At 59.1% G+C, this 25583-nt stretch overlaps 1 protein-coding gene across 22 annotated transcripts in view; it reads left to right on the top strand.

The window, feature by feature from the left end:
• Positions 1-25583, top strand: part of RBFOX3 (RNA binding fox-1 homolog 3) — a 133552-nt gene that overhangs the window by 56605 nt on the left and 51364 nt on the right. For 19 of the 22 annotated variants that reach the window (XM_030287088.4, XM_030287078.4, XM_072936999.1 and 16 more), the window contains exon 2: positions 6397-6511. The exons of the other annotated variants lie outside the window; for them this stretch is intronic. The gene's annotated coding sequence lies outside the window, so the exon portion shown is untranslated. The remainder of the gene's footprint in view (positions 1-6396; positions 6512-25583) is intronic. 22 annotated transcript variants of the gene reach the window in all.

The following is a 25583-nucleotide window of genomic DNA, read 5'->3' on the forward strand; positions in this document are numbered from 1 at the left end:
GACCCGCCAAGGCCATTTCCTCCACCTTGAAGCTCCTTGAATCTGCTCTGTGGTCTCGCTCTCTCTCCCTTGGTCCTCAGGTACTTTCACAGCCACATTTTGGTCACAGGAGATGGTGCCTGGAGGCTGGAGCACTGGTCCCAGAGCTGCCAACACAAATCCCACCCTGCGATCTCCATCCATCCTTCTGTGCTAGAAAGTGCTGGCATTTCTCCATGCAGCAACTTCCTCCTGGCAAAGCCCCAGCTGGATCACTGTGAGAGGCACACTGAGGCTCTCTGGATGTTTCCCCCATGTGCTCCCTGACTGGTGGCAGGGTCCCTCCTGCAGGAGGTGAAGCCCCCTGCCCTGGTCCCCATCCTGTCGGGACAGACTGCTGTGGGGATCCTGGGGATGCTCCTCCTCTGGCTGGGGATGGAGGCAGGAGCTGCAGCAGCTCACCAGGGGTGAGCCAGTGGGATGTTCCCAGCTCCTGGCTCTGGCACACGGGACTGGCACACGGCAGGCTGCCCTCCCCGGGTGCTCTGAGTGTTGTGGCTCTCCCGTGGTGGCTGGTGCCGTGGAGTGCCCGGTGTGGGAGCCGATGGCTCCGGTGTTACACAGCAGAGCACAGCCCCTTCCTGCAGCAGCACCAGATGCTTTCCCTGCAGTTTGAGTTTTCCCATTACATTCATTTTAGAGATTAATTAAAGTGTTTCCCCTCCCTCTCTCCCAACCAGCCTCCCTCCCTCTCTTTTCCCTGTTCCATACAGCTGCACATGGATTTTAGGGTCATGCTTGTTTACATCAGTTATATTTATGTTAATGGGTGTTTGTTTTAGGAAAAACAGCAGAAATCCCATAAAAACAAATATTGTTTATGTCCCACAATTGGTCCTGCAGCCCCACTAGGGTGGGGCCTCCCTGGGCAGTCCATCCTGCACCCTGCCAGCAGGTCTGCATGGAGAGCTCTGCCACGGACACGCAACATCTTTGGGGGCTGCTGTGAAGTGACCTCCAGTGCTTGTGGGGTGGTTGGATGGGTTTTCCACACACCACTGGGTCCCGTGCTGGGTGGTGGCAGCCAGGTCAGCTGCATGTGTTTGCCAGGGATAATCCCCCATCCTGGTGTAGGGATGCTGCTAAACCGCCTTTGATGGGGCAGGCGGTGGGTTCGTTCTTTCATCAGGAGCTTGGAGGAGGGAGAGTGTTAAGAAGAAGAAAGAGAGAGGGGTGGAGGAACGATAATTATTTTTTCCAGTGGCTCTGAGCTGCCGGATGCCTTTAAAGTTGCCTTTGTGTTCCCGTGGGTCAGGCCGGGCAGAGCCTGGCCCGGAGCCGCATGGCACGGCCGCCTTTGTTGGTGGGGCCGTGGTCTCGGTTATTAACAGGGATATGGAGACCCAGAACCTCAGATCTTCTGTGTGGCTGGTGGGAGGGATGTGCAGGGCTGCCTTATCACGCTCATTTAACTGGTTAATACATCTTCAGAGCAAATAATGCAGGCTGGGGGTGAACTGCTTAACCAACCTCATTACTATTGTGCATTTAGCAGCTTGGAGAAAGATAATACCTTTCAGGTTTGACCCAATTTTAGTTTTTGTTGTCATAACCATGGAAAATCGACCTTCAGAGACCCTCAGCAGTGAGCCTGAATAGGAAGTGATTTACAGCAAAAGTGCCGTGTGGAATGCTTAATGCTCTTGTGCAGGAAAACAGACTGCGACCAGCTGCTGGCATCCCTCTGCCACAGCGAGGGCTGCCCCGGCTGCTGGCACCCTGTCCCTGCTGCAGGGGCTGCTGGCACTGCCCTGCCTATGGCACACCTCTGTGTGCCGCGAGGGCCGGGCTGGCACAGTTGCCCTGGGGCTGTGCTCGCCTGCACAGCGCTGTGCCTGTGCTCCTTGGGTCAGCCAGAGCGGGGCTGGCCTGGGCACCACTGCGGCCACAGCCAGAGCTGACCACTGCAGTGGTCAGGGACCCCATGGGCAGTGTACCCTGTGGTCAGTATGGGTCCCTGTGGTCAGTAACAGGACCCTGTGGTCAGTATTGGACCCCATGGTCAGTATAGGACACCATGGGCAGTGTGCACCCTGGGTCAGTATAGGACCCCGTGGTCAGTGTACCCTGTGGTCAGTATGGGTCCCTATGGTCAGTAACAGGACCCCGTGGTGAGTATAGGACCCCATGGTCAGTGTGCACCCTGGGGTCAGTATTGGACCCCATGGTCAGTGTGCACCCTGGGGTCAGTATAGGACCCCATGGTCAGTATAGGACCCCATGATCAATATAGGACCCCATGGTCAGTGTGCCCTGTGGTCAGTATGGGTCCCTATGGTCAGTAACAGGACCCTGTGGTCAGTATTGGACCCCATGGTCAGTATAGGACCCCATGGTCAGTATAGGACCCCATGGTCAGTGTACCCTTTGGTCAGTAACAGGACCCTGTGGTCAGTATAAGACGCCATGGTCAGTGTACCCTGGGGTCAGTATAGGACCCCATGGTCAGTATAGGACCCCATGGTCAGTGTGCACCCTGGGCTCAGTATGGGACCCCATGGTCAGTGTGCACCCTGTGGTCAGTATTGGACCCCATGGTCAGTATAGGACCCCATGGTCAGTGTGCACCCATGGTCAGTGTGCACCCCACAACCCCCACGCACCGCTGAGCACCTCTTGGCCCGGGCGTGCTCAGCCTGGCCCAGTGTGCCAGGCCCGGCCGTGACTCGCTGGTCTTGGCCTTGGCCAGCCTGTCCCAGCACTGCCAGCCTGTGGCTTTTCTGCTGGTGCCCTTGGCCAGCCGGGCTGTGCCGTGGGAGTAGTGACAGTCCTGCCGCGCGGTGACAGCCCTGCCGCTGTGCCGGCAGCATTCCCACGGATGAGATGGCACCCGCACCCGCGGGGGTGGTTCCCCTCGCTCTGGTTTTGTCTGTGGCAAGCAGAGACTTTCCCAGCTCCAGCACTGGGGGTGCGTGGGACCTTCCTCTGGCTCCTGCAGGGAGGAGGGTGGCAGGGAGGTGATAAACCTTCCTCCCATTTCCCTGAGGCAGCTGCAAGTGTGGCTCTGCCACCCAAGCCTGTCTCTGTGGTAGTGCTGCTGCTGTGGTGTGTGGGTGGTCCCTGTGGCAGAGGATTGTAGCTGACAGCAGTGCCTGGGGCTGGGGGAGTGCTGGGAGCTGCTGATGCCCACGGGAGTGGGTGATGCCTGTGGGCTACAGGTGATGTCTGTGGGTTTCAGGCTCCCCCAGCACACCCCTGGGGCCCAAGGAGCACGGGGAGCAGATGGTGCCCATGGGATGCAGGCTTCCCCAGCTCAGCCCCAGCAGCAAGGGGCTCTGGTCACTCCCACAGGAGCTGCGTGAGGAGCGGGGTCTGTCCAGCCAGGGGGGCAGCGGGGCTGCGGCACTGGGGGTGTGCTCTCCTCCCTCCCCTCCCCAGGGCTGTGTTGGCGTGGGGGCACGACAAGAGCAGGCAATGCTAGATCACTGTAATTCTGCTCTTTAGCAGCTGAAGGAGAAGCTGCTCCCTCAGCGCAGGAGTTGAAACTCTTTAGCCTTCCTCCGTGTCATCTCCGTGGCCGTGGATACCTCCAGGTGTGACGTAAGTGAGACTCGGAGAAAAAAACATCTTCTGTTTAGCATCAAAATCCTATTACCAAGTGCCGTGTTCTGCTGCACAGATATCAGCTGTGGCGCAGATAAGTGGGAAATAGCTCCGGGTTGGGCTGGAGCAGGAGCTGTAGCTGGGGCTGCGCAGGTGCCGAGTGCTGCTTCAGCGAGTTTGTTGCTGAAAGAAAATTCATCTCCCCACTCCTCTGCAATCCAGGGAAAAGCACTGCGGGCACCTGCCTCCCAAGCTCCTGCTGCCCCCCAGCCCTGCCTGCAGAGGGGCATTTCTGTGGCACCCCGCTGCCACGGTGGGATCTGACAGGAGGCACCGGGCTGGGGCCAGGACCAGCGTGCTGGGAGCGTGGAGGCAGCGGCAGAGGCTCAGCCTCCGGAAAATGAGCGGTCCAGCCCTGCTCCTGCCTCCTGCAGCAGCCGCCAGGCTGGCCCGGGGACTGCAGATGCTGTGGGCAGCTGCATCATCTTCCCATCTCCTCCCTGAGGTGCTGCTGGCTTTGATAAAATCTCTCAGCCTTGCAGGGGTTGGCTTGTTGATCTAATCGCTGTGGTTTAGTGTGCAGTAAAAGCCCGGTGGCTCCTGGGGGAGATGCCCCGTAGGGATCTGCAATTCGCTTTCCCATCCCTCCTGGGGAAGGAACACTTTCCCAGTGGCTGCAGGGATGCTGCCGATGCTGAGGGATGCTGCCCAGCATCCATTCCAGTGGGGAATGTGCCAGCCCCTGTCCTGCACTCACATGGGTTTGCTTTTGAAAATAGAATGTACTGAAAAAATCCTGCTGTGTTCAGTTAGTTTCAGTGATGCTATTGGGTTTTCCCAGTGTTTGTCTTATCCTACACTTGCTGCATATGATTGGAGGGGTTCAGTGTGGGGCAAACCCTGCAGCGTGAGTCCCCTCTGAGCCCCCAGCCCCACCGTGGATCCTGGTCACTCACAAAGCACAGCAGGGAAGGAAGAGGGACTGGTGGCAGAGCCTGTGCAAGGGGACAGCCAAGGGATGTTTAGGGGACACCAAGGGGGGTTAGGGGACCGGCTGTGACAGACCAACATTAAAGAGGCTGAGATGGAAGGACTGGGGAACGATGCTGCTGAGCTCTAGCTATGCCTGCTGATCAAGAGCAGAGCCTAATGAGCAGGACTAATGAAGCAGGAGGGGAATTCCAGCAAGTCTGGGGAGTGCCTGCGATGCTCACCGTATTTCTGTGGGTTCTCTGTGGTCTGTCCCCAGATCAGTGATGGTGCCCATCGCAGGGATGGTGCCCACTTCCAGCAGCACGCTTGCTGTGCTGGGTGACTGTAGGTGCCAGTTCCAGAGTGGGTGCCTCCAGTCTGCTGCTGGGGCCAGCATCCAAGCACCTCTGTAAGCGGCCTCTTGGATTTTTACTGGCTTTGCACTGCTGGGAAGCCCATCCCTGTCTGCTGGGGCTATTGGAATGTGCTGGGATGGTGTTTGGGAGACACTAGTGGCTTCACAAAGCCCTGGCCAGCAGCCTGCCCCAGGGATTGCTGCAGAGTCAGCCTGGGGGGCCCAGCTCTGTTCCCACCTCCCTCTTGGCTGTGGCTGGTTCAGCGTCAGGAGGGGATTCGCAGCCACAGCAGCAGGCAGGTCTTGTCTTCCTCTTCTCCTGGGTTTTTAATGAGCCAACCTTGGAGGACCTTGAGCACCACTCCTGCAGCTCAGCTGTGACTTATCTCCTGGCTTCTGCCCCTGTTTCACCGAGGGGATAAATCTCACCTCCTGGAGTGGAGCCGGTGCTCTGAGCCCATCCCACAGCACGGTGCAGGCGTCATAACTCATGGCACAAGGGAGGGCTGAGGGCCGAGGTGCCAGGGGGCTGTCACTGCTCTGTGCTGTGATGGATGGGCTGCCCGGGGGAACAGGGAAAAAGTCCCATTACAATGGGGGACAAGCTGTTAAATTATCTCCTGTTCAGCCTGGGTCGGGGGGAATCAAAATGTGGAGCTGCAGGTGGCCTCCAGAAAGCCTTTGGGGGAACAGGTGGTTTGGGGACTTTATTCCTTTAGGAAGAAGTCTTTGCCTCTCCTTGTCTCCATCCCATGCACTCATCAGAGGCCAGGGCTGATAGCCTCAGGGAGGTAGGACCAGCTTCAGCATTTTGTGTCAGTGCACAGACTTAGACATGTCCCACTGGGGACTGAGAGCTGGGACCTGCTGCATGCCCTGTGCAGCCAAACCCTGTTTGTTACAGTGGGCTCGGGCTGTGCTTTTCCCCATTTCCCGGGACCCTGTGACTCTGATCAGACAAGCCTGGTCCCCTCCTTCCTGGCCTGACGGGGTTGGTGGAGAGCCAAGAAGCCCTCCCTGTCCAGTGCCTCGATAAGGCCATGACCCTTCCTGTTTGCCCTCTTTGCCCCTCTCTTTCCCCTGGACCTCATGGAATAAAGAAGCAAGACAACCACATCAGGGTAAGAGCCTCTTTTGAATCTTTGTCCATCTCCTGATGTTCCTCTCCTCAAGGCCTCATATCTCTGGGCCAGCCTGATCATTTAGGGGCTGAGAGGTAGAAGCATCACCTGTTCCCTGGGCTGAACACACTCCCCTCTCCTCAGGGGCTTTGCCCCTGGGCAGGGTCCTGCCCCTGCAGATGTCAGGGGCTGCTCCAGAGCCGCTCCCAGCCATGAGGTAATTGTGCTGCTGAAGGAGTGGGCCAAGCGCGTGCGAGTCCCTGGAGCTGTGGCGTTCTGAGCACCGAGCTCCGCCACGTCCTCCTCCGTTATTAGCGGCGGTGCCTACACAGGGACGGGACTGGAGCCTCTCCCTCTCTCTTTCAGGCTGAGAAACTGCTGCTCTGAGACCCTGACGGCTCTTCTGACAGCTTGGAGGGGTGAACACGAGTGTGAGTTCCCACCTGCCACCACACCTGAGGCACTTGCTCTTGGTCTTCAGGTATGTTGTTTCCACCCAGCAGTCCCAGTAGGGGAGGGCATGGAGATATTTTTTGGTTGAGGATGAAGATGCTGCTTCCCATGGCTGTACCTGGGGCAGCGGCTCACAATCAGCCCAGCAGGGACTTAGCACCAGCCCTGGGTACAGATCCTGTGTGTCCTGACTCCTGTGTGCTGACCTGGCAAAGGGGAACGTCGCTGGGACGAGCCACGCCTGCTCTAATCCTCGTGGGATATGGCATGGGGGGTGTCTGGGATGCGTTGATCAGTCCCAGCTGTCTCCCTCCTGCTCGCTGCAGGAGTGTGGAGGTCCCGGAGCGTGCAGGACCTTGGTGGTGCCCCTGCAGGGGAAGGGGTGCGTGCCCATGATGCAGACACAGCCCTGCACGTCGCAGCCCGGCTGGACCCGCCAAGACCCCGCTCCTGACGCCAACCATGCTGCAAACTCCCCTCAGGGCTGCGTGCAGCTCTGTGTGGTCTGGGCTGAACCCATCACCGTCAGTTCACGTTACACGGACTGGAATCCCTCGTGCTGACACCAGTCTGCACTGGGAGCTCACACCAGCTCGAGGAGGAATTAAAATTTAAAACTCTCGCAGGCAGTGGGACTCTCTCCTCCAGATGAGGTGTTTTCCCTGTTTGTTCCCAGCATTGCAAGCACCCACAGGTTCAGCAGGTGCTCAGAGAGTCACGGCCATGCTGTGGCAGCCATGGTGAGCAGGGACTGGGCTCTGCTTGGGGCTGTTCTGCCAGAGAATTTGTCTCCCAGTGCCCTCTCCACCAACCACTGTGCCAGGGGGACCCCCAGAGGTGGGACTGCTCTTCTTCCAGCTGGCAGTAGCCAAGGAGAGAGCCTGGGCAGGAGGAGTGCCCTGGGGCCGTGCAGCACCAGCAGGGCTCCCAGTGTGGGAATTGTGTGTGCCCCCCTCGCAGCACTGCACACTGGCTCCTCTGCTCTGCCCCAGCCCCAGGTGCCTGCTCAGGAATCACAAAATGGGAGCTTGAGGCTTCTCGTCCCTTGCTGGGGTATAGGTTGTCCAGAATATGGGATTAGAGTGTCCGTGCAGATGGATTCCCCAGCTGCATTAATCAGTTCAGAGGCAGCAAAGGCAGCTGAGCTCTGTGCATCACCTTGAAGGTCTTTTTTTTTGTCTTCAGAAAACTTTGGGTGGATGTTATTGCTCATGAAAGCAAGGGGCTGATCATGCTGGGAAGGAGCAGGCGTAGTGTGGGCTGGCACTATTATGCAAGCTTCCCACATGCCGCTCTGCCAGTGCACTCCGTTCCAGAACAACAGCACGCGTCCGCGTGCCAGCCCCGAGCCCACCCCCGGGTCTGCCGGAGCACCCTGGTCCCGCTGTGCCCACGTCGCCCTCGCCAGGGGCCTGCCCGCGCCCTGCTCCTGCTCTGCCTTCAGCCAGCAGCCCCACGAGCAGGCAGCTTTGGGGTGAAGGGGTGTGAGGTCCTGCCCAGCCCCGCAGCACTGTGGAACCAGCTGTTGTGAGCGTTCTGGCCAAAGTGGGAGCGCTGGGAGTTTCTCCCAGGACCTTGCGCGTCGCTGGGGGATGTCTGGCTCTGGCTCTGGGGCTGGGACTGTGCTGCTTTCCAGGGGAAGGCAGACAGGTTGTCACCCTGGCCGTAATGCACGTCGTGCCCCTGCGCTGGGAGGGCTGTGCATTGTCTGCAGGGCCAGTGCAACTATTGCTGCCAGCACATGCTCTGGTCACCGGTGCAGAAGTGGGCTCACTGGAGCTCAGGCCACCAAGCCTCTTCCCTATCCAGTTTTTCTCCCTGCTGCTTTCCTCCTCCTCTCCTAGAGCCTGGCTGGGCCCCTCGTGAGGCTCAGGGCTGCCGGCCGTGGGACGTGTGGGTGCTGGTGCCGAGCTTGGGGCTCACTGGGCTGGTGGGGAGCAGCCTGGAGCCATGCAGAGCCCCTGCGGGGACTCTCCCCATCATCCCCAAGGCTGCTGGAGCACCCCCGGGAGGAGAGTGCTCCTTCAAGGAAGACTTGGAGATGAGCAATGGAAAACATCTGACAGGGGAGCCCTTGAGGCGCTTTTGTTCCGGCGAGTGGGAGTGTGAGATCCGCTCAGACATGAAAGGCTGTGCAGCTCCGTCCCCAAAGTCACGGTGAAGAGGAGAAGAGGAGGACGGGGGGTGTGGGGCTGCACCGGGAGGTCATCCCGGGAACGACTGGCACCGGGATCCCCGCTCCCTCCCTCCCTCCCTTTCCAGCAACTAAATTAGGTCACACTTGAAAGTCAGTTTCTTGGCTGTGGATTTAATTTAGCTTTTCCAGGCTAGTTATCATATAATAAATTCCAGGAGATTTATAGAAAACATGCCCAGGGAGGCTTAGCCAGTGTGTAACAAGATTTGTGCCTCTTTCCTGCTGTTGAGCAGCTCTGGCGAGCACAGTGCTGCCAGCAGATGTGCAGGCAGGGCTGGCAGCCCCATGGGAGCTCCCAGGGAGACAGGGCAGCCCCAGAAATGGGGTGGGGGCATCACCCCACAGCTCTTTGGGGCACGGGGAGGGTCCCAAATGCAGCTGTCCTCTGCCCTGGCTCCCCACCAGCCATAAATCACCCGGAGCAGGAGCATTCCCATGGCCATTCATCACTTGTCTTCTTGCCCTGGCCCAGCGTGGGCAATGCCAAGCACGAGCCCGTCCCAGTGCTGCTGGTACGTGCTGGTGAGCAGTCAGAGGGGAGCTCTTGGGGTCTCCCAGTGCCTTTCTGCTCGAGGGGTGGCAGTGTGTGGGATGTCCCTGCTGGGGTGTACCTTGTGCCCTCCCTGCCCTGGCTCCTGCAGCACAGGGACCATTCGGTAGAGCTGACCTTGGCATCTCTTGTCTCTCCCCACTGCTGGGGCGGGTTTTGCAGCACTCTGGGAGAGGCTGAGCAGGGAAAGGCGCTGGAGTCCAGAGGGATCTGTGGTGATGGCAGCACAGCAGCGCAGCGCTGGGAGCCGGCAGCTTGGCGCGGAGGGCACCGCCAGCGCTCCAGCTCCGCTCCTGCTAACGCCGCCCAATTAGTGTCTTATTAGTCACTCCGTGTGTTAAGGCATTAGAAACAATTAAGGGTGAGAAGAGTTTCCAGATGTAGCAGCAAGCGCTGGAGCTGGGAGCTGGCAGCTCCGCTGGCTGCTCCCGTATGGAAGGGATCGTGCACATGGTGGGACTCACTGCGGGGCCGTGTGGCCAGCGTGGCACAGGGTGCCAGGGCCATTGGGATGCAGGGGGCTCCTGCTGGGCAGCCCTGGGGGAAGTGCCCCCCTCTGCTTCAGCACTGCAGCTGGGGCCACGCAGATCTAGGATGGAGCCACAGCAGGGGCTGGTGGATGGAGGAAGTAGCTGCTGAGATGCCCGTGGATGTGGGGCACAGCTTGGTGCGCTTCCTGGGATAGGGTTTGCTCAAAGCAAATATTTATTTACTGCTGCAGCTGGGTGTGAATCAGTGCCCCCATGCACTCAGCCAGTGCTGGCAGCCCCATGCCATCCTGGCGAGAGCCTGGGGCTGTGAGCAGCAGCACAGGAGCATCTGGGATGTGGCATGTGGGGGACAACTGCCGCGACAGAGACAGCGCCATGTTGTGACACTTCTAGGTGTGGGAGAAGTAGCACAAGCAGAGACAAATGTGACTTCAGAGCCCAAATGCAAGTGACTTCAGCTCCCCAGAAATAGTCCCTGGGCAGTGCAGGGGGAGGGCACCTGGAGCTGCAGTTCCTGCCGATGTTGGGGTGCTCCTGTGACTTCTTCCCCTCATGCAAGGTGGGCTACACTCCCACCATTGCCCCCCACCCCATGGTACTGGTGAGGCCACCAGCCAGGGGTCACGGAGGTGGCTCTGGCCAGCGCAGGCAGTCTCTCCCCAGCACCAAACATCTCACCCTGCCATGAACACTCTGGGAGGGTTCCCTGTCAACTCCTGGAGCCCTCGAGTGTGGAGGGTGTGGGGGGCATCAGTGGACATTGATGCTCTGGTCCCCCCTGGCTGAACCGAGGCTGAATGAGCACCGTGAGATGCTGGCGTGCAGCAGGGCGGTGGAGAGGGGCACAGTGGCCTTCAGTGCATTGAAATAATCTCTCTGCTGCTCTCCCCAGGGCGAGGAGCAGTGTGTGGACAGATGGTGTTTTTGAGTGACCTTGTAGCTCTGAGCTTTTCCCTCGGCTGCTGAGTAACGGTGGGAGCCGCGGGAAGCGACAGCGGTGCCACAACCTGCTCACGCCGGCGGGAGCCTGTCAGGGAGCCAGGGCTGGGAGGGATGTGGGGTGAACCAGGGGACGGAGCCAGAGCTGACAGCCCTAACGTGAGGGCTGCGGGGAAATTCAACGTGCACTGCGATCCCCGCTCCCCGTGGCTGTGGGAAGTGAGGCTGTGCTGGGCTCCAGCCTCTCCCCAGCCTGCATCCCTGGCTCTTCACCTCGGCAGCGGGGCGGGATCGCTCCTCCAGGCTCCCTGTGCTCTTCGTTGGGAAGGGCCTGAGTCTGCTCCAGGAGCTGAGGCAGCAGTGCCTGCAGCTGGCACGGTGGGGCCACAGCTCTGGTGTGTGGGGACACACCGGGGAGTCTGTGTTGTGCCCAGGAGGGCAGCAGGTAGAAAGGCTTCTGCCATGTGAAGCTTCTTTCAGAGCTGTGATCCAGGATCCTGAGGGATCAGATCCAAAGGAAGGGAAAATTGCACTGCAAGGTGCAGCTTTGCTGTCGAAGAGTCACCCTGGGCAGGCTCAGCTCCTCTGGCACCCTTGCAGCCTCCTACGAACTCCGTGCGGGCTGCAGCACAGAGAGGTGTCCTAAATTGGGGAAGGAACAAGGAGCTCTTGGCACTCGCCTGGAGCATCATTTGCATTCCGGCGCAGCTCCCGGCTGCGAGGGCGGCGGGGGCCCGGCAGCCGCGGGGCGAGGAGCGGGGCCGCTCGCCAGCTCCGGCTGTCGGAGCATCCCGCGGGACCGCTGCCGAGGGGGCTGTGACTTGGGCATCACCGCGCACCAGGTCTCTTGTTTTCGTTCTTCCCTGACCGAACTTTGTGTCCAAGTTCTCTGTCCAAGATTTGTGCCTTTGCTTCTTCCAAACGGGAGCGGCCGTCTCGCTTTGGGGCCCGCGCTGTGGTCTCTGGTGACCCGCGGTGCAGCTCGTTGTGCTCCCGCCTGGTTTGCTCTGCGGGGATGGAGAAGGGGCACGGACTGTGAGGGGCAGCCGGGCCCGGGCAGTGCCCACAGATGGCTTCGGGCAGTGTGTGGCAGTGTCCCGTGGGGCAGGATGCTGTCCCTGCCCTGCAGGGCGAGGCGAGCCAGGAGCGGGTGCGGCTCTCGTGGCCCCCGAGCGCAGCAGGTCAGGGCGCAGGACCCCAAAGTGTTGTGGGGTCACTGGAGGGAACGAGCTGGGGGCGAAGGGCTCGCACTGTGGTGTCGTGTCGGTGTGAGCGTTGTGCAGAGGAGCAGGACGCGGCTGTGCCCCGCAGCCCCCGGGGCACCGGAGGCTGTCGGAGGGGTCCCGGGCAGTACGGGGGTGCGGGGATGGGGCAGGCTGGGATGAGCCCCGGGGCTCTGCCCCGTGTGCCGGGCACTGCCGGTGCTCAGCTGCGGGCACATCACCCACCACACCGGTGCCAGGCTGCCGCGCAGCATCTGAGCAGCTCCGGTTACTTAACATGCAGCAAGTGTTGTACTCGGAGAAATTTAGACGTAATTTTTTTGTGCTTGCATGTAAATGTGGGTAGGTGCTGTCCTGATTGATGGCAATTAGCATTTTCTAACGGTAACAGATGTTCGGATTGCCAGGAGGCTGGTACCTAACGCCCACACTGCCATCTGTTCTGCTGGGCACTGCCTGGGGAAGCGGCACCAGCGCTGCGGACCTGCGGGGCCGTGCTGGGGTGTGTTTAACAGCAGTGTGCGGAGGGGGGGGGGGGTTTATTATGTTGTTGGTTTTTTTCTGGGGGAAAATAATAATAATAAAGACGTTTTCAGGTTTATAAATAGTACACTGTTTATTATGGGATGGAGACTTTCCATCTGAACAGCAGCCTGGATTGCTGCACAGTTAGCAAAACAGTCTGGACAGCATAGGGAGCAGTTTTCCAGGGGCTGCTTTCCAGTGGGAAGGGGTCTGGTGGACTGGCCAGTGGGTGTTTGTCCCACCCCATCCTCTGCTGGCTCTCCATAGTGGGTGATCACTGCTTGTGGGGACAAGGGCTGCTCTGCTGTGGGCATCTCTTGTCAGCTCTGGGATGGAAGCAGTGAAACATCTGTGTGGTGTTTGAAGGTGTTTAAAGGTGTGTCTTAGAAAAAGACCCAGAGCCCTGAGCCCAGTCACAGTGTCCAGGCAGTCCCACCACAGCCGCTTTCCTCACAGTGCCTGTCCCTCTTCATTTCCCCCTGCCTTCCTTTATCTGCTGCCTTTTACACCCATTTTTCTTGTGCCAAACTTGTCCTTTTGCATGACCAGCTCCTCCCAGTGCCCATTCCCTATGTATTTATAGAGAAGCTTTGATTTGGCTCAGACCAGCTCCTCTGTCCTGTTCCTTCTATGTGCTCCTGGAGCAGCTCTCCATCCCCTGGCAGCCCTCCTGCTCCCCCAGCCTGACCCTCTCAGTCAGGGTCATCCCATAGCATGGATCCAGCTCCCCCAGAGCTTCCAGTGCCAGGCAGCCTGGGGGCACACTCACATTCACACGCTCACACTGGCACGCTCACACTTGCTCTCCTCCCAGATGCTGGAGCCGGTGACTCAGAGTCAGCCCGTGGCTGAGTAATGCACTGAGATGTGTCTCCATGTGGCTCCCAGGTTGCAGCAGATGCTTCCATGGTCGGTGCTTTGGACTTTGTGCTGCTCAGTCTCAGGGCCTGCCAGCCCCCTCTGGGCTGACCCCCTCCTCCTGCCCCCCATCCCACTGGGATGCTGCTGCTGGCCCAGGCACTCACATTCCCAACTTATTGTGGCGTGAGCTGCTTTAGGTACAGGTACATCTTAGATACAGATCATTAGGTACATTAGATCTTACCTGTTTGTCGTGTATTTCCACCCTGGTTTTCACTGAGCTCCTGTTCTGCATGATGGGGGCTTGGGGGCCTTTCCCTGCCCTGACTCTCTCATCTCTTTGCTGTGCTTTCCAGCACTGTGGCCCAGTGCAGCTTGACGTGATGTCTTGGGCCAGTTCTGGGGGGTTTCTGGGGTGGAGGACATGCTGTCCGTGGTACGTGACCTGGTGGGGACACGGGAGTCACCACATTGGGCAGAGGAGCAGATTTGGGATGGGCCAAAATCTCGTGCTCATGTGAGAGGTTCAGCCCTTGCTGCAGTGCTGGCACCAAGGCACCTGGTGATGCCTGCGAGGTGTTTGTGGGGAAATGTGGGCTGGGGACAGGGATTTGGGCTGGGGATGGGGTGAGGGGCTTGAGTGCAGACAGGCTTCTCCTCAGCAATTTCTTTTTTTCTGTTGGAAAACAAGTCTGCTTCGTCTTTGTTTCTTCCCCTCGCTTTTGCAATTCATCTGGGAGAACTTCCCTGGGTGCTTGCAGAGGTGTCACCAGCCCGGCAGCTTGTGCTGCTCTAATAAAATGGCTCCGTAGCAGAGGGTTTGATCTATTTTTAAAGCGAGCTCGGCGCTGTCTCCTCCCGCCCTCCCACTGGCAGCGAAACAGAGCCCGAAGGCTCCTGGGAGCGCGGCGGCAGCCGGAGCCCAGGCCTGTGCCACAGCCGTGCCAGCAGCGGTGCCCGTGCCCGCCCTGCCTGTCCCCATCCCTGCTCTCCATGCCCGGGGATGCTCAGGACGGGGCTCCCTCCGCTGCTGTGTCAGAGAGAGGAGCTCTCTCCGTGGTTTTATTCCTCCAAGCGGTGGTTGTGCTGTATAAATTAACATAGGGAAATGTCGCTCCACTTGGAAGTTGGGTATTTTCTGCTTGTTTGATGCCCCGTTATTAAAACTCGATTTCTACGAATAACATCCTTTAAATAGAATTCGTCTTCCAGCAATGACTCATCGCAGAGCAGCAGCTCCTCGCAGGAGAAGGCAGCACGAGGGCAGGTCTGGCACTTGCAGCCTTGGGAATCCCCAGATCAGTGCCCGGGGCTTTGCTGCGTGCTGGGGAAGCCGCCCCGGTGGCTCTGCTGCCCATCCTGCTGCCTCTGCCTGCTCTGGCTGCCCCCAGTGCCCGCGGGCTCGGCCCGGGGCATTCCCGGTGCCTCCTGGGCTGTCCCTGGAGCCCGCAGAGCCGCAGTGGCAGGAGGCACCGTGCTGCCCCGGCGCTGGCAGTGATGGTGTCACCGTGCCCATCTCCTGCCCGTGCTGTCCCCTGGCACTGGCTGGGGACGAGGTGAGCTCCAGAGCAGGAGGCTGCAGGGGCCGAGGGCATGATGGATCTCTGTGCCAAGCCCTGCCGGGCAGTGTCTGGGGCAGTCCAGTAGCAGGATGTGGGGCATGGTGAGATCTGCCTCACATGCATGTGCCCATTCTGCTGTCACTGGCTCTGCCTGTGCTGGTTCCCTTGATGGAGCTTTTTACAGCACTGTCAGGGACAGGAACAGGAGTGGGAATTGTGCTGGGGAGAGGAGGTGGATTTCAGGTGCTCTCTAGGTGGGGGGTCAGATGGAGTCCAGATGGAGTCAGCAGGATGCTCGGAGTGGGGCTGAGGGGCTCCTCCCCGGAGCTGTTTCACCAGCACAGCAGCACATCTGCACAGGGCAGGTTTCCCCCAGGGAGGAAGAGGAGGGCACAAGCCAATCTCCCAGCCCAGGCAGTGTCAGGCTGGGGCAGCTCCAATGCTCCTGAGCTGCTGCAAAAATGAGTTTTCTCCATGCTCTTGCCTCCTCCCTGGGATGCCACTCGCTCTGGTTCAAGGGTTCCTGCCAGGATTATTATTCTTTCAGGTCTGACATCTGTTAAGGTGACAGCAGCCGGGGAGAGGGAAGGGATTGGAACAAATTTCTCATAAAAAGTAGCTAAGTTGATGAAACCATTACGGTGCCTGCATCCGGCACTCCATCACCGTGACACACCGGGGACAGGGACAGGTGCTCCGTGGGCTGAGCTTTCCCCGGGGCCAGCCCTCTGTCCTGCCCATCCCTGTCCCTCAGCTCTGAGCCCTCTGTCCCACAGCCTGAGCATCCCACATTTGGCCATTTCTCCATGCTGGTGCTGCTGTGCCCTGCGATCCCTGCCCTGTGGCAGAGCCAGCGCTCATGTCCAGCCAGGCTCCCTGGGCCTTAAATCCTGCCAGTGCCTTTTCCTGCAGAGGTGCTGCTCCAGGGACCACGAAGAGCCAAGAGAACTTCAGAAAAGGCAGCTAATCTCCAGACCATGCCTCAGAAATGGTTTTAATCCCTTTTCCACCCCCACAGCCTCCTTCATTCTCAGCTAGAAGTGGTCACCCCTGTTAAGTGCTCGCTCCTGGGCTGAGTACTGAGCTGGTGGAGGAGGTGCTGGGATGTGAAAGGAAAACCCTTTTTCCTGGAGGCGTTGAGCTATTCCTTACCATGACCTAGATGTCAGTTTAATGCTCTGACAAGTCCCAAGACTCACATATGAAGTTGCCCAGGGGAAGAGGATATTTCAGGAACACAGAAGCTGCTCAGCAGTGGTAAAGTGCACGAGCTTTCCCTGGCAGGAGCCATGCTGAGCCTCCGTCTGCTCATGCCCGCCGTGCCAGCCATGGAGCGGTGCCCCCTCTCCTCAGGGTGTGAGTACAGTGCCCGGGCACCGGGAGGGTCGGTGGTGCTCTGGCACACGATGGCAGTGCCCCGCAGAGCCCCCGGTGCCCCAGAGCGGGAACGGGAGCTGCTGGTGCTGCCTGCCCGGTGTGCAGGAACAGCCCCTGCTCCATCCCGTGGCTCCACTGCAGGGCTGGGTGTGGGCTGCCAGAGGAACACGGTGCAGGTGGAGATGTCCAGTGCCATGCTGGGTAAATCTGGGTTTGCACACTCACTTGTCACTGTCTCCCTGCCCATACCCAGGTGGTCGTGTTCTCCCTTTCTCCCTCACTCCCCGTGCTGCTCTGTGCCTGCTGGACTTGGGTGCATTCCTGGGGCTCTGCCAGGGGTAGTCCTGCTGGGTCCCCCCCTCCGTGCTACTGCCTTTGTGGCACAAAGCACAATCACAAAGTTGATGCTTCCATCCTGTGCTCCCCCGCACCCATGAATTCCCCTGTGGATGATTTAGAGCTGAAAGCCTGGGCTCTGGCACTGGGAGAGGGTTCCCGAGATAAAATAATCTCTGCCAGCAGCTGAAGTGACAGAAGCCCCATTAACAGCAGCATATGCCTGGGAACACCCGTGCTGCGTGGGAGGATGGTGGGAGTGGGGGAGCAGGGGAGCAGCAGCCCACAGGAAGGGGGGATGTGGGAGCTGGTAATTACTCTGCTGCCATTGGGATACACCTTGCTAATTTACAGCCTTAGTGGAATCAGGATGTGATTCTTCCTCCTGAGCCTGGGCTGGGCTGTCCCCTGGTGCAGGCAGCCGTAATTACCCACGTTTAACTGAGGGCTTCTAAAATGTATTTGTCTTGCAGCATGTGAGTGTAATTGCTGAGAATTAAATAGGAATGCAGTTGTGGCTGGAGCAATACACGTGGAGTTGGGGCTCCCCGGGCTGCTCCCTGGCCCTCCATGCTGGCAGGGAGGGGAACTGCTGCCAGGTGGAGCTGGGGGGATTTCACGGGTTTCACCACGACCTTCCCTCCCTCCTTTGCTCTCCTGGTTGGAAGTTTGTGCTGACGGGATGGATGTGCTGGCGGTAGGAGCCAGGCAGCCCATGAGTATTCCTTGGGGGTCTGCTGGTGTGGCCCCTCTCCCAGCACTGGGGCTGGGGCTGCCAGGGTTGGTTTGCCTTGACGTCTGTGTTTGTGGACACCGGAGCCACAGGGCCAGCGCTGGGCCGTTCCTCAGGTGCAGGGCTCTCTGCTGAGGGGTCTGCCCTGGCATCCTGCTGTCCTGCTGCTCTAGCCCCGGCCCCAGGTCACCTCCACACTGCAGCCCCATGGCTGTGGGGCTTGGGCAGCAGAGTTCTGGGGCAGGGTGGAGAGCAGAGCGTGGGCACTGCTGGGGACCTTTTGGGCCACCAGGTGCCTCTGGGTTTGGGGTGCTCTATGGGACACCTGCTCTGGTTGCTGCTCCCCCCTCCTGAAGGCAAGCTCCCTTCCCAGGTGGGTTTTAAGGCATCTTTGCTCCCTGAGGGGCCGTTTCCTTGCCTGGAGTGGTGGTGACAAACACATGACTTGGACCTGCTGCTGCTGGGGTGACAATGGTGTCAGCTGTCCCCTTGGCCCAGGCTGTCACAGGGGTTTGGGGACCATCCTGTTCAGGGGGAGCTGGCAGGAAGGGAGTGGGGACAGCTGGCCACTCTCTATGGCTGTCACCCCCAGCCCCAGGGCAGCATGTCCCCCTTCTCCCTTAGGCTGACTGTGGCTGCACCCCTGTTGTGGTCGGGGTGAATGCTGCCCATGGGCAGTGAAGGGCAAATGTGTGCTGGCACCATGCTTGGGCCTGTGCTGGAAAAACACTGGTGGCATGGGAAATGTGCAGGAAAGAGCTACAGAAATGGTTCATGGGCTGGAAAAGCTGCTCTGCTGTGGGAGACAGAGCCTAAGTAGGTTGAACTTTTCATCCAAGAGAAGTTTAAGAGGTGGCTTGACGATGTGGGTTGGTTTAGCTTGTGATCAAGAGATGTCTGTGGGTACAGAGTGCTCTAATTTAGAAGATCCAGGCTCTGAAAGCTCCGTAAGACAAACTCTGACTGGAAACAAAGTACGTATTTTTGTCAGGCAAGGTAATTAACTGCTGGAATGGCTTAAGCCTGTGGGGGTTTCTCTCTTGCTATCTGTGGATCAAACAGGGATATCTGTTGGGCAGGAAAGCAGTCAATGGGATGAACACAGGACTGGAGCCTTTGGCCTGTGCTGCAGGAATGCACTTTGCCAGGTCTGAGGGCCCTTCTGGCCCTGGGCTGTGTCATTCGGTGTTGGTACTTGAGGGTACTTTGAAATCTGGGTTGTACGGGAGAGATGAGCACTAAAGCACTTGAAATGAGATTTGGGAGAGCTTGTCTCTGTGGAGAAGGGGCCTTGTTCTCTCTAGGGATTTTTAGAAAGAGCGGCACTAAATTTGCCCTCAAGTCAGGCACCTGCCCTCTCCCCTTTTTCTGGCCCTGTCCCAGTTTAGTGTCTGGAGAAAACCAAAGAAAACTTTCTCTTCTTAACTGTGAAAGTCCCACACTCCAAAGCCAGGCCTGTTTGGGGTTTTCTAGCATGTTTTTGTGCCCATGCTGTAATGCCTCTGGCCCATTGGCACTGCTCAGCATTATCTACCCACACTGTGATGGGGCAGCAGAAACTCTCCCGAAGTCAAAGCAAGCCGTGTTCCTCCTGTGCTGGAGACTGGGCCCTCCGGGGGAGTGAAGTGGGATGGGGTGTCTGTGACAAGGTTGGCTTGTGCAGCTCCTAACCCTGAGCTGGGGCACTGTGGACAGATGGATCCGTCTGTCCCGCAGCTCTGGGTGCTCCGAGCTCTGGCCACGGGCGGCACGGTGCCAGAGCAGGTAGGACATGGGCTCAGTGTGTGCTGGAGGGTTCCCAGCCCTGTCCATCTGCTCCTCTGTGGCAATGGGAAGTTTGTGGCCGTGGGCCAGGGCCAGCCTGCTCGGGAACCTTCCGTCCATCCCACGGGCTGGGCTGTGGGCAGGAGCTGCCTGTGCCATGCGCTGCCAGGGCTGCAGCTGGCGCCCGGCGTGGCGCCGGGGACTGACCACGGGCAGGAGCATCCTCCCCCATGGACCAGGGCTACAAATAGCCACTGAGTCAGACTCTGGAATGGGACCATCTTCCCAGGTACTGTCGTTTTCCAAATAATTCTGAATCTTTCCTCCGCCCAGAGACTGACTCCTGTCAGCACAGTGCCACAGGACAGGGGTGTTGACTGGCATTTCTGTCACTCCCGTCCCGTGGGGCAGCGTGTCCCCTCTTCCTACTCCCAGTGCTCCCCCAGCACTTGTGGGCTTCGTGCCAGGCTGAGGCACCACCGGCTGTGCTGATCTTGGTGTTTCTGAGCCTGGAGAATGCCTGTGAAGGCAGTGCTGGTCCCTGCCACGGAGCAGCCCTGTCACATGAGGAGTGTGGGCAGCCTGGCAGGGCTGGCAGGGCAGCACAGTGCCTGGCTTGCTGAGCTGTTACCCCGCTTCTCTGTGCTGCTGCCCATCCCCTTCATCCTGCATCCAGCTGCTGGTAGAATTGTGAGCACCGGACTTCTGGACTGGGGGAAAGGGGAGGAAATGGGGGACGTGGCATGGGAAGGGTTAATGCAGGAAGATTTTCACCCCGTGGCATAAACAGAACCGAATGCATGTTTGCCTTCATTTGCATATTGAAACATATCCTGAAGGCCCCTCTGTTTTTTACTCCATCTTCCTATAGAAGAGAGGAAATTATTCATAATTAAAAAGCAATAATAATGCAGAATGAAGGAACCCAGCTGTATAATACCCAGCACAAAAGGGGGAGCGTGGGGAATCTATTTTTAATGGTTTCCACAGCAACTGCGATTTTGTTTACAGTGATTTTCCTCCTGTGCTGTGAGGCTGTTCCCAATTTACATTTTGAAGGAGCTCCTGCATGGGAGGCCCATCACTGGAGGGTGCTCTGGCGCTTGGGGAGGATGCTGAGGAGAGGAGATGTGGCCGTGGAGAGGCTGCTGGGCTGGGTGTGATGGGCCAGTGCTGCCCAGGCATCGCGCCCCGTCCCGCAGGGCCACAAAGGGCTGGCAAGGCCCAGCTGGGGACACTCAGAGCTGCCCCTGGGGGTGACCCTGCACTGCTCAGGGACACCCGCCTGCCTCGGGCACAGCCAGCAGTGCGCTTCCCTGGGCAAGGCTGTGGCTCTACTGGTGCTGGAGGGGCTGGGAGGGCACAACCAGGCTGTGCCACCCAGCTGTGCCAGGCCAGGGGTCCCTCGTGTCTGCTGAGCCCCAGAACAGCCTGCAGAGAGGTTGGTTGTCCTGCTGAGCAGGGGTGTGGGCACTGGGGACAGGAGGGCAGTTCTCCCTGCTCCGCACCGCCCTGTCAGGCCATGCAGGAGCCCGGGCTGGGCTGGGTGTGCAGCGGGGATTTTCTCAGGGCTGCAGCTCTGGAGCGAGCCCAGACGTCGCTGCTGTGAGTGAGGAGCAGTGTGGAGCCTGATACTGAAGAGCTTTCTGGCTGACACCGGTACAAGATCCAGGAGCTGGAAACTGAACCCTCAGCTGAGAGGTGCTGGTTTTTAATGAGGGCTAATGGAGCAATGGAGCAATTTGCTGGGAGTTCCTTGCATTTCCTGGGCTGCTCTGGGGCTCCCGAAAGCAGACATGGAGCTCCCTGCAAGTGTTGCAGTTGCTGTGGGAATAGCCTGGGATGGAGAACGAAGGGGGTTTGTCTGTGACTCTTCCTGGAGTCTGTGCAGGACGCTCTTCCTCTGGATGAAAAGGCTGTCCTGATAAAGGTGCTCCTGATTTTAAAAAATTTTTAAATTTTTTTTAGCTTCCTTGGTCTTTTTCCTTTGGGAGTGGATGTGAAGGTTCTCCCCTTGTGCCTGTTCCTGGGTGTCTGTCCCCAGGGACTGTGGCCCAGCACTGCCCCAGGACAGGGCAGCACGCCAGCCCTGGGGACCCTGGCAGGGCCAGGTTTTGGCTCTGCTCTCGCCCTGTGCAGGGCAGTGTCCTGGTGTCCTTTGGGACCAGAGCTCTGCCCCTGCCCTGGCTCCCCCCAGGCATCCAGGTGGAGTTCGCTGTAATTTCAACCTCATTATCAGAGGTAGAAAAGGGTTGGCTCTCAGTACCAGGGCCTAAGTTGTTGATTCTGGGCTTGAGCACCCAGAGGAAAGTGAACCTGGAGTCGATGGTGGTTTAGGGCTCACCAGGAGCTCGGGTGATCCCAGCCAGGCTGCTCAGGGGGTACGGGCCCCTTCCCTCTGTGTGATGGGAAGCTGCTGCCTGGAGATCAGCTCCTTTCATGAACCAATAAAAGAAGGTTTTTATCACCTGTTACAGCTAATTTTCTGTGGTTTGTAATGGCTTTGGGAAGCAGGTAATTGCAGCAATTGCATTCCATGTGTAGCATTAAAGGGAATTGAGGGGACTGTTTGTTAATTAGCTGTACTTGTGTGGAACCTGAAACATATTAACCTTCACAGAATCCCAAACTATTAGGGATGAAGAAGGGATTTAATGATGGAAGAAGCAGAAAAACAAAAAGCAATTAGGGCTCTTTTTCCCAGCATTGCAGGCGTTGGAGGGGGAGGACTGGCAGAGCAGCCCAGCGGGCTCAGAGTCGGGGGAGGTGGGAGGGACCCTCGGGGGCTGAGGCGGGATGAGGGAGAGCTCTGTGCAGCAGCAACCTCCTCAGGCGGCAGGAGGATGAGCAGGGAGCCGGGACACCCATTAAACCTCCCGATGCCTCTGGTCTGCCCCATTTGCATCTTTGCATCATCTGAGTTGGGACTCAAGTGCTCGTTCATTTAAAATTCCAGGAGGTGCTCTGGGGTGCAGCTGCGGGCTCAGCACCCTGAGGGTGTTGTGGAGGGACTCCAGCCCCGAGGGGCTGAAGCTGGAGGTAGGGGGTGATGGTGCTCCCGGCCGGGGCAGCAGCACTGAGCTGAGGGCTGCATCTGGAGCTGCTGGAAAGCATCAATAGTGTTTCCGTGGTAACCGTGCAGCATCAACTCTTCCCTATTGTGGAGCCCTGGCTGCTCCCCCCCGTGGCAAAGCCCTTCAGGTGTGGGTTATTTTTCATACCTCGGTGCAGGAGCTGGCGGTGGTGGCAGCGTGTGCAGGGCCAGAGCAGGGCTGCAGGGCCTGGGCTGGAGCCCGAGGCTGGGCACTGGCTCCCCCAGGGACTACGTGTAACCTGGCCCTGCTCTGGCTGCGCAGGGCTGCCACAGGCTCCTTGCCCACTCCTGCTGCCCAGCGGGTGCTGGTGGCTCAGTGACTGGGGGTCCTGTGGCCCTTGAGGGATGTGAAGCCTGCAGGAACTTGGGGAGCCCCAGTGGTGCACTTCTGGCTGGTAGCCTCCACTGCCACCTCCTCCAGTCAGCACCTGCAGATCCCTCTCCTGGGGACAGCCCTGGATTTCCTGGTCCTTGGACTCCTCTCCCTGGGCACAGCCCTGGATTTCCTGGTCCTTGGACTCCTCTCCCTGGGGACAGCCCTGGATTTCCTGGTCCTTGGACTCCTCTCCCTGGGCACAGCCCTGGATTTCCTGGTCCTTGGACTCCTCTCCCTGGGGACAGCCCTGGATTTCCTGGTCCTTGGACTCCTCTCCCTGGGGACAGCCCTGGATTTCCTGGTCCTTGGACTCCCCTCCCTGGGCACAGCCCTGGATTTCCTGGTCCTTGGACTCCTCTCCCTGGGGACAGCTCTGGTTTTGCCCATCTGTGTGCATTAGTAGCACATGCTGTGACCACCATGGCATCTCGTGTCAAAGCCTGTCTGGGCACACGGAGCCCTGGAGACAGCCCCAGTTTCCTGCTGGGAGCCCTGGTGCCTTTCCCAATGATCGTTAATACCCATCAGCACCATGCAAACAAACTCCCTGCTCCATTTATTCCACCCAGCTCCCGATTTAATTAGGTTTTCCAGTTTTGTGCTTGTCCTGGGCTGATCACTCCTTAAAACAGTGGAGAATTAATTTGCACCTGCTGTCAGAAAACGTCTCTCCCCAGTTAGAAAAATAATTAAGCCATCATCACACATCGGGGGTAATGAATCACTGCGCTCAGTTCCCTTCACAGGTCGTTTGTTTCCTTCCACACTGGCAAAGAAGGTGCAAACTAAATGTGAGCAGCTGCCAAGTTACCCCCTTCCCTTACTGTCCAGTCCCATTTGAGCTCTATGGATCTTCCAGCTAAGCTGGGCCATTTGGAGAGGTCCTGAGCAGGGGCTGAGTGGTTTCCCATGGCCCCAGGGGTGAGAGCAGCAAGGTTTGCTCCTTCACACTGCCTGGGGGCCTGTGCCCGCTGGCGTGGCCCTGGAAGGTGCTGGAAGGGAGAAGGGTGATGTGGCTGGGGCTGGGCCAGTGTCACCCCCAGCCCGTGGGTCCCTGTGTGGGATCGGCACGGGGAGCTCAGGTTTGATAAATGGGTTTTAGTGCTTGAGTCTGGACGTGCTGTAACACCAGGGAGGGACTGCTCCGGTGTGGAACGGCCATGTGTTTGCATGATGTGACATGACTGATGTCACATCAGTGTAATCACTAATTGGTGATTCATGGCTTGGGTGTAAATGTGCCCCAGGTTTGGGCTTGGGAAGAATTTGCCTGCGGATCAGCTTGGCCAGGAGCTGCTGGAGGCTTTGTCCTTTCACCCAGTGCAGGAGGGCTCAGCTCACAGTGGTCAAATGAGGACTTCAGTGACTGATTTCAAGGGCGTCTGGCCTTGTCCCCTCCTGGGCCATGTTGCACTTGGGCCGTTTCCCTTCAGCTCCTGGCACGGGCTCATGTGCCAGGTGTGTAGGGCTGCTGTGGTTGGATGCTTCTGCACATCCTCTACAGCTTGTGAGAGAGGCAACAAGGAGCCACCGCACGCCTGGAGAGATCCCAGATCTCTGCAGATGTCTGGAGCAGTGGCCAGGCTGCGTTTGCCTCCTCCCTTTGACAGACGTGGGTTTATTTCTCCTCGGGGGTTCCCGTGGGCACCGGGGATGTCTGAGCCAGGAGCCGCTGGGCACGGCAGGCTGCCTCGCCTTGGGGTAAGGAGAGATTTCAGAGGATGCAGCACGGGCGGCATCTTTCCTCCTGTCCCCTTTTCCCAGAGCCAGGCTGGCGCTTCCCCCTCTGCAGTAAATCGAGCTGTCGCTTCACATATGGGGAGCATTTGGGGGAGCCCAAGTGGGACAACGGCCCAGGTGGGAAGGGGCGGGTGAGCTCCACGCAGCCGCTCTGGGTGACACTGCCGCGTGCTTGGGGATGGCTCCTGCTGCCCTTTCTCTCCCAACAGCTCGGCCCCGTCCCCAGGGACACCGCAGGGTGACCATGCCGGCCAGCAGGTTCCTGCTGGTAACCCATGGCCCATCTGCTCTGCCGTGGATCCTCCTCCATGCCGCAGTTCTGAGTGCTGGGGCCACTGGAGCAGCTTTCCCGAGGGGAGATGTGCTGGGTCGGCCAAGGCGGGGGCACGTGGTACCTTTGTGCTGGTGCCAAGTGCGGTGGGCTCACAGCGCCAGGAGCTCCTGTTCTCGGTGTGGTGAGCAGGGCTGGAGCTCTCACCTCCGCTGCTCCGGGCTCACACCTGTTCCCATGATTGCCCGGTGCCCACTTCAGAGCCAGCTGATTAAATTAAAGTCCTAGCGAGTTTGAATAATTTTCCCTGTGAAATGCGGCAGATGGCCTCCATTAGGCGTCTGCTCCCAGCATCTGCCAGGATGTGATCAACCCCTCTTTGGAAAAGGCGCAAAAGGGATTTGAAGTGGAGAGACCTGGGAATGGGAGCCCATCTCTTCATCCCTGAAGGGAGAATCAAAGCTCCTGTGGAAGCAGTCGGTGCTGCGGAGGAGCAGCATCCACGCATTCCTGCAGCCCCTCTGCCCCACCCGGTGCTGGCAGGAGGGAGGGGGCTGCTGCCCCTGCCCCACCAGCCCAGCTCACCCTGGAGCCAAACCGGCTTGTGTTGGCCTGGCGTGGGTCGTGCCGTGTCCCTGTGCCCCAGGGCGCTGCTCCTCCTCAGCTGGGCACTCGGAGCAGCTCTCAGAGAGATCCCAGCCGTGAGGACCCCGGCATGTTTGCACTGCTCCAGGCCAGGCTCCGAAACCGTACTCAGCTTTCCTGTGTGTCCTGGCACCTGTCCTGGGCGTGCACATCCATCGTGCGGCTGTGCCCGAGCTGGGACCCCGTTACGGGCTGAGGGCGGGGGGCTCGGTTCGTGCCCGGGGGGCTTGGCCTGGGGGGCTCGGCCCGGGGGTCTCGGTCTGGGTGGGGGTCTCGGTCTGGGGGGCCTCGGTTGGTGCCCGGGGGGCTCGGTCGGTCCCGGGGGCCTCGGCCTGGGGGGCTCGGTCTGGGGGGCTCAGTCCGGGCCCGGGGGGCTCGGTCTGGGGGGCTCGGTCTGGGCCCAGAGGCTTGGTCTG

Source organism: Taeniopygia guttata, chromosome 18, assembly GCF_048771995.1.
Source record: "Taeniopygia guttata chromosome 18, bTaeGut7.mat, whole genome shotgun sequence".
NCBI classification, from domain to species: domain Eukaryota; kingdom Metazoa; phylum Chordata; class Aves; order Passeriformes; family Estrildidae; genus Taeniopygia; species Taeniopygia guttata.